The sequence below is a fragment of the Lepus europaeus genome, chromosome 14, assembly GCF_033115175.1.
Source record: "Lepus europaeus isolate LE1 chromosome 14, mLepTim1.pri, whole genome shotgun sequence".
NCBI classification, from domain to species: Eukaryota; Metazoa; Chordata; class Mammalia; order Lagomorpha; family Leporidae; genus Lepus; species Lepus europaeus.
In genome coordinates, this window is record NC_084840.1 from 76,916,821 (window position 1) to 76,925,993 (window position 9,173).

Below are 9,173 nucleotides of genomic sequence, written 5' to 3' on the forward strand. Positions count from 1 at the left end.
TCAGGCATGGAAAGCCAAGACACTGTGGCAAAAAAAAAAAATGACCTAAATGAAAGATCTCTGTGAGTGAGATCCCAGCAAAAAGAACGGGCCATCAAAGAAGGCAGTACCTTTCTCTGAAGGGAGGAGAGAACTTCCACTTTGATTATGGCCTTGTCTAAATAAGGTCAGAGTTGGTGAACTCAAGAGGCTTCCATAGCTTTGGCAGCTCAGGACAAGAGCCTCCGGTGATTACCGATGCCATAAACAAGAGTGTCAATTGTTAAATCAACAACAGGAGTCACTGTGCACTTACTCCCCATGTAGGATCTCTGTCCTTAATGTGTTGTACTATGTGAATTAACAGTAAAACTAGTATTCAAACAGTACTTTATACTTTATGTATTTGTGTGGGTGCAAACTGTTTACTTAGTATATACTAAGTTAATCTTCTGTATATAAAGATAGTTAAAAATGAATCTTTATGAGGGGTGGGATGGGAGAGGGAGTGGGAGATGGGATGGTTGCAGGTGGTAGGGAGGTTATGGGGGGAAAGACCACTATAATCCAAAAGTTGTACTTTTGAAATTTATATTTATTAAATATAAGCTTTAAAAAAACTTTAAAAAAAGCCATTCTACAGATGTGATAAAAACAAGTGATTCCCCAGATGCACAAAATTCAAGTGGAAACACAAGAAATGTGTACCCAGAAAGAATATGATTCCTCAAAAGGAACACAATAATACATGAATACTGAACTGGAGAGAACAGAGATTGATAAAAAGCCTGAAAAAGAATTCTAAAGAATGATATTAAGGTTACTCAAAAATACAAAGAATCAGTTAAATGAAATTAGGAAATCAGCAATGACATGGATTAGAAATTCAGCAGAGATACAGATACTGAAAATTAAAAAATAAAAAATGAAATACACAATAAGTCAAATAAAAAATTAAAACAACAGACACAATGAAGCAGCAGAAAAAATAACTGATCTAGAAGGCATGTCTTTTGAAATATCTCAGTAAGGAAAAAAAAGAAAAAATTAGAAAGAAGTAGAAAGAAGGAAACACTGTTTAAGATATATGGGATACTCAAATGAGTCTTAGCAATACCCAAAATAATGAAATGGTTAAGAAATTTAGTCAATGAAATATTAGCAGAAAAAAATTTCCAATTTAGAGAAAGATGAGATCTAAATACAAGAAGCATATAAAATCACAATTAGGAAAGAGCCTCACAATCACAAATTATAGTCAAACTCAAAAGTAAAACATAAACAGAGTATGCTAAAAATTTGTAAGAGAGGAATGCTAGGTCATTTTTAAAAGGAATTCTCATACTTTGACAATAGATTTCTCAACAGCAACTCTATAAGTCAGGAAAGAATGTAGAGATATCACTGCAGTTCTAAAAGAAAGAAAGAAAAAACTGCCAACCCAGAGTACTAAACAGAGCAAAGCTCTCACTTTCAATCACAAATAAAGGTAAAATAATTACATTCAAAAGTCTTAAGTTTAGATCCCTGAGAGTTGAGTCTTTTATGGAGTATAAGGTAGGGGTCTTGTTTCAAATTTTTGTATGTGGAAATTCAATTTCTGTTCCATTGGTCTACATATCTATTTTTTTTTAACCACTATCAGGTTGTTACTTGAGGAAAACTTAGGAGGAAACACTACAAGACATTGGCCTAAGCACAATAGTCTTGGATAAGATTCCAGAACCAATGGCTTAACTAAATCACACCATGTAAATGATAATACATTCTTCTTTCCTTCACATTTTGATAATTGTCAGGAATTCCTTGAACCATTTGAATATCTTTTTTCAAGAAAATACTGTGTGTATATATGCAAAAATTTAGATGTTTTTTAAATAATCAAAAGAAAACATTATTAACTTTACCATTGGCAAAATATTTTCTGTAGCTTCATTCTTTGCCTCATAATAAGAATGCACAAATGTGTTGACATACAATCCTAGGAACAATAATGAAAAGCAAGACTAAAAACTGCTGGGGACTGGTGTTGTGGCATAGCGGGTAAAGCCATTGCCTGCAGGGCCAGCATCCCATATAGGTGCCAGTTCGAATTCTTGCTGCTCCATTTCTGATCCAGCTCTCTGCTATGACCCGAGAATGCAGTAGAAGATGGCCCAAGTCCTTGGGCCCCTGCACCTGCATGGGAGACCTGGAAGAAGCTCCTGGCTCCTGGCTTCAGATCAGTGCAGCTCTGGGCATTGCAGCCAATTGGGGAGTGAACCAATGGATGGAAGACTTCTCTCTTCCTTTCCTTCTCTCTCTAACTCTGACTTTCAAATAAATAAATAAATAAATCTTTTTTAAAAAAGAAAACTGCCATGTGACATGTGACATTATGCTGCTTAGTGGTGGGTAAAGAATTAACAGATGTTAGATGTCACTCTACGATATTCAAAGAAAGGCTTAGAATTCATGGTATTTTTCACATATTGTATAACTTTAGAAAACTATTATTAAGTATAGCAAAATGCAAAAATTTTTGAATGATTTATTACCTCATTCAATAATACTCTATAAAATGTGAGAATATATTCAATAATTATGAATTTTACAGTACTTGGTTAAACTTTGATATATTAAAAATTATATATTCTAAAACAAGTAAAAGTAGAATACATATTAACCAACAATGTTTTAGTGTAAGATTGAGGATTTCCGCTTGTTAAGTGTAAAGAGTATAAACTGTATCACAATAAGTAATCTCATATTGTCATAGAATATGCATTAAAAAGATAGCCATATAGCACATTGCTAAAGGCATTATTTCTGAAAAACAGGACTAGGCATGATTTTAAAATCTTCTATGTATTCTTTCCAAATAGTCTATATTTAATGTTTTCTTATTGTTGATTTTTTCTTATTCATTTTTCTTATTGAGAAAATGTTTTTTAAAATTGGAGCTGATCTGCCACTGACAGTTTGATTACAATGCAATATCCAAGCAGATCTATGACATTTCAAACTCTGTGACAAACAGCCCTTGTCCAATGTTGCAGAATCAATTTTGTGCCTTTTTTGTGTCATTTTTTATTCATAACTGGACTTTTACAGAAGTTTATGAATGAAATATTATTCTGAATTCTGATATCTCCTAATTTGACAATATTTAATCTCCTGGATATTAGCCTCTCCTCTCTCTTAGTCTCTGAATATTTGATCACTCTTTGGATTTAAGCCTTGAATTAATCCTGATCTCTTGGTCTACTTGCACATGATATAGTACATCTAAGTCTCTGCTTGAGTGGCTTGGATGAAGTTGAGAATCATTTTGTGCACACAAAGCACACCATGCAATTCACTTTATGATGTCTACAACCTCCAGCAATGAGCTGTGCTTTTCTTCCATCTCTTATTTCACTGAAATTTTCTGTCGGCACTATAAAAGAAAACAAACCCAAGAAGGGAACCTGAGGTGATTTTCAAGAACTTAAACCCAGGCTCTGCGTATGAGAGATAGGCATCCCAAAGAGCAGCTTATGTGCCATGTGAAATACCTTCTCTTAACTTTTATTTTTAAATTCAAGTCAGTAAATTTTTCATGACTGTTATATTTTGTTCCTCATTGCTGCCTTTCTGGTAAATTCTCCAAATTTGATGGCTTGCAACAGGAATTTATTGTCTCCAAGTCAGCAATCTGGCAAGGCATGCTCATTTGAAGAACACTATGAGAGCAACCATTTTAAGCCTCTTTCAACTTCTGGTGGCTGTGCCGGTTCCTTGACAAGTAGCCACAGCAGTGAAACACGCATGACCTTGTTCATGTTGCTGTCTGTTAAATCTCGTTGTCATCACTCTGATAGAAATCTTGTCATTGAATTTGGAGTTCACATACATAATCCAGCTTAACTTCTTCATCAGAATACTCTTAACTATCTCAAAAGTATTTTTCCAAAATAATATTTACGGATTGCAGGCATTAAGAAGTAGAACAATCAATTGAGAGTCTACCATTCGTGGGATGGATAGATACAGATATAAGGGACCAGCATAGTGGCAAAACATGTTAAGCTTTTCTCTCTGTATCTCAATTTGTCTTTGTAACTCTGCTTTTTAAATACATAAATAAAACTTTTTAAAAAATTGAGATAGAGTACTAATTACATTTATGATATTGTCTACTGGATGAAATAATGATCATCTCCTTTAATACACTTTATGGGAGAACATTGCACTGTCCTATTAGAAGATTCTGTATAAAAGAGTATGTCTTGGCAAATATTAAAAAAAAAAAGGTATTAGAAAGTCAAACTTTATTCAGAATTGCCACTGCCACAAGGAAACCCCATAAGCTTAGAATCTTCAAGCAAATTAAGGATAAAGTGTAGGGGAATTATCTTTTATATAGAAGAGTAAGTGATAAAAGAAAAAGGCGACAAAATAAATGAGTTGATAGCATGATGAGGAAGATTTTCCAAATTTCATTGAATTCTGAAAGGGCCTGTTTCTGAAGAAGTCTGTTTAATCCTGTTGCTCTTTGAGGGTAAATCTAGTTCCTGGGGCCTGAGGGGAAGGAAACGTTGATTCAAATTTGAACAAGGCACATTACTACTCACTTTGTGCACTTAGCTCATTATTATCCAAGGGTCCCCAAATTTGAAAAGGACGATTGGTTTGTATTTGTTTTTATATCTCAAGGAATTCACTTAGAAAGATTTCAGATGTTTGAGTTGTTTATCTTTCTTGAAGTGGAGTAGAGTAGTAAAGGGGTAGAAAATAAACGGCAGAAATAAGGTAAGAGTTATCAGGCAAAGTGCACCCAGGTGATGATGACAAAGGTCTTTCCTTATTGTCCACTCTATCAAATCTTGATATTCTCAGGTAGGAAACAGCTTCCACTGAGAAAAACTCAATGTCATTCTTATCTCTCTTTAAGGTTTTGGACCTTGAATTGCTTGCATAGGACAGTAATAAAAAAATTAAAGTCTCAACAGAAATTTCTTCTATGCCTAAGTACAATATTAACTGACTTGTAACTTGTTTGTTGGTACTCTGTAGCAAGAAGGTTCACATGAAAGCCAAGATGCCCTAAACAAGGAATACTGGCTTGATTCTGGACAGAGGTGTGAAACAAGAGCTTTCCTATAGACCAGAAAGTCAATGCTTTATTGAGTTCTACCCCTGATCCAAGAGAAATATGAGTAGTACTCAAGAAACACCATCATGAATATTGCTGTTTGCCTTATTGCAAATCCACTCCACTTATGTTTGTTTTACAGCAGTTTGGAGTCAGTTCTTTGTCTCATGATGATGATGTATTACCATGCAGACAATAAAGGGGTTGAGCAAGGCAAGTGGCAGTAGATTTTATTGAGAAACAGAGGCTCCTGCTTATCAAGATGGATTCCCAAGGCAGAGGTCCATCAAGATTTGGGTTCTGGGAGCATATATGGGGGTGTATATCAATTGATCAATTCTTCCACATAATTTCAATACATCAAGGGTCAGCTTTATTTTTTTCTGTCTCTTACAAAGTGGTCATGGTTCCTAACAAATGTTTCCATGTCCATCTAGAGGGAGATGTGACAGTTGAGACATACCGTTGGCCAGTTAGGGCAGTTTATGTCTACCTGATGGATTGCGAAACATTGAGACACACTGCTCTGTGGTATGTTCTGGTATGATGTCAGAACTTAGTTTCTCATATGGGTAGGGCACCCATTGTGTTCCTTATCAATCTTTTCGTTCTTGAGACAATGTCTTTTGTCTAATCAGCAGATGCCAGGTTTTCTACAAATACCTGGTTCCTTTCCACAAGGCCCTTTCCTAACTCCCTCTTAGCCCTTCTAACTTCTCACACTCTTACTACTTTTGACTGAGGGACTTCATTTAGGCACCACTTACCCATTAAACACAGAAGGCACACTGTCTATGGCCCATGAAACTTTTCACATCCATACAAATTATAAATTGATTTAGCATATGTTTTATTTGTTTGAAAGCAGAGTCACAGACATAAAGGAAGAGAGAATATACTGAGAGAAACAGAGAAACAGAGACAGAAACAGAAAGACACACAGAATTTCGATCTACTTGTGCACTGGCCGTAAGCGTCAGGGTTGGATAATCCAAAGTCAGGAGCCTGGAACTTCTTCTAGGTCTCACATATGGTTGGCAGTTGACCAAGCAATCGACCCATCTTCCACTGCTTTCTTAGGCACATTAGCAAAGAGCGAAATCAGAAAAAACAGGTTGTCTCCAGCTGTGCTAATATTGGATGCCTTTGTAACAGGTGGAGGTTTAAACCCACTGCACCTCAACACTGGTCCCCAAAGTGATCATTTTTAATTTAGGCCAAAAATCATAAGGATAATGAATAGAGTATTAGTGAATATGTAAAAAAATGCAGTCTTGTTTTTATTTCTTTTTATTATTGTTTATAGCTGTCACTTTATCCTTTTTTGTAAAAATACATTTTTAGTAGTATCACATTCTTAACAATTGGCTTGACAAAGGTATAAACTAGTTTTATAAGCCATAGAGCAGAATTCTGAAATACCGATTCATTGATTTGTAACATTATGAAGAGAAGGTTAGACTGACTGTCTGAAGAAGGATTGCAGATGATGCTCTGACACATCAAAAATATCAGGTATACACTGTAGTTATGTTCATCTTTATTTAATGTAATTTTATGGAGATGAAAATTGTATGATTCAGTCAGTGGTTTTTAATTGTGCTCTTAGTGCCACATTTTAGGTATCCTCTTATTGTCTTAAAACTGAGTACAAAACTGAGAAAAATGAGAGCATCCTCATCTTTAGGGTGTCCAAATTTATGATTTCCACATAGAGTCAGCTTAATTGCCCAAGATATTTTGAGATAAAACTGTATACAAGGGGCCGGCGCCATGGCTCACTTGGTTAATCCTCTGCCTGTGGTGCCAGCATCCCATATGGGCGCTGGGTTCTAGTCCTGGTTGCTCCTCTTCCAGTCCAGCTCTCTGCTGTGGCCCAGGAAGGCAGTGGAGGATGGCCCAAGTGCTTGGGCCCCTGCACCTGCATGGAAGACCAGGAAGAAGCACCTGGCTCCTGGCTTCAGATCAGCGCAGTGCCGGCCATAGCGGCCATTTGAGGAGTGAACCAACAGAAGGAAGACCTTTCCCTCTGTCTCTCTCTCACTATCTATACCTGTCAAATAAATTAAAAAAAAAAACGTATTCAAAACATTTTACTTCTGTAGTATTCTGATTGTTCTATTATTATTAATATTATTATTATGCCTAAATTATAAACCCAACCATATAATGGGTATATATATGTATATATATGCATAAAATATGGTATTTGGATTTCCAGATTAATGTAGATATTTAAATCTTGCAGTCTTATGTCAAGAGTGAATGAGTTTTGGACCTGTGCTGTGGCACAGCGGGTAAAGCCACCGCCTGCAGCACTCGCATCCCATATGGGTGCCGGTTGGGGACTGTCTGTTCCACTTTCCATCCAGCTCTCTGCTATGGTCTGGGAAAGCAGTAGAAGATGGCTCAAGTCTTTGGACCCCTGCACCCACCTGGGAGATCTGGAAGAAGCTCCTGGCTCCTGACTTCAGATTGGTGTAGCTCCAGCCATTGTGGCCAATTGGGGAGTGAACCAGTGGATGGAAGACCTCTCTTTCTGCCTCTCCTTCTTTTTCTGTGTAACTCTGACTTTCAAATAAATAAATAAATCTTTAAAAAAAAGGGTGAATGGGTTAATGCTAACAGTCAACAGATTAGGGTGGAGCTTTAGTCTCATTATGGGATCTGAAGCTGGAGTGTTTGAGAAGTAATTTCACTGAATAATGTTACCAAGATGGAATGTCATGATGCATGATTGAATCATGATTTTTTAAAGACAAACACATGTATTTGTAGGATGACCATAATTCCTGTCACTTGGCTTCCTGACTCCTGCTATGATCCTCTTTCCATATTCTGCCATCAGCTTCTGATAAATGGACAGTCATTCTTAGATTGTGAATCTCCAAACTCTAGGACAAAATAAGCCTTTTTCAGGCTTAAGTGAGGTATTTTAGTTATAGTAGTGAAATTCTATGACAATATGTATAAGAAAGAACATAGATTCAATTATACGTTTGATGTGTTGGGATAATATATCCTCCATGTAAAAGGTGGAGGAATTAGATATGAACAGGCTAGATGGGTTAGGGCAAAAGAAATCAAGAAGTATGTTGTTTTTTGTGTTTTTTTGTTTTTGTGGGTTTTTTGTTTGTTTGTTTGTTTTTAACTAGAAGTAGCAGTTTGAAAACTTTAGCAAAATACCTCTCTATTAGGTGAAAAAAATATGACTGAAGTGTTACTACCAAATTTCATTCTCTATTGTCTTTATCTCTGCTCCACTTTCCTTTACCCTAGGTTGATCTGATCAGCCTTGGAAAGATCCCTGAAAATTTCAGTTGGTTGTTGACCTCTGTATTGACTTATTTCCCAATGACTCAGAAGCTAAGCCATGTGTGTTATCAGAACTATTCCACTGCTGCTGTCAGCATGACTCTGCTTTATGTGCACAGTAGAATTAAGACTTTTATTTGAAAGTTCAGGAGATTCTTACAGTGGAAGAGAATTATAAAAAATGATTTCTTTAGAAATACTTCATTTGCTTTTTACCTCTTCTCAGCATTTCAATAGGTTTGTGTGACTTAGGCCTCACCCTTTGTCATAGAGGGAAATTATGACCTTGGGGATATTCTAGATTCCTGGTCTGTAACACTTGAGAACCTCTGGAGTTTTTCTGAAATGTGGAGGATTGAATGCTCAGGATGAAGAGGTTTTAGAAAAGGAGATATTTCGGTGCCAGCACTGTGGCATAGCAAGTAAAGCCATCACCTGCAATGCCAGTATGCTACATTGGCACTAGTTCGAGTCCCTGCTGCTCCACTTCCCATCCTGCTCTCTGCTATGGCCTGGGAGAACAATGGAAGATGATCCAAGTCTCTGGGCCCCTGTACCCATGTGAGAGACCCCAAAGAAGCTCCTGGCTCCTGGCTTCAGATCGGCACAGCTCTGGCCATTGCAGCCCTTTGGGAAGTGAACCAGGAGATGAAATACCTCTCTCTCTGCCTCTGCTTTTGTAACTTGGCCTTTCAAATAAATAAACAGATCTTTAAAAACATGTATAGAAATACTACAATAATGGTAATGTGAAAACTGAACA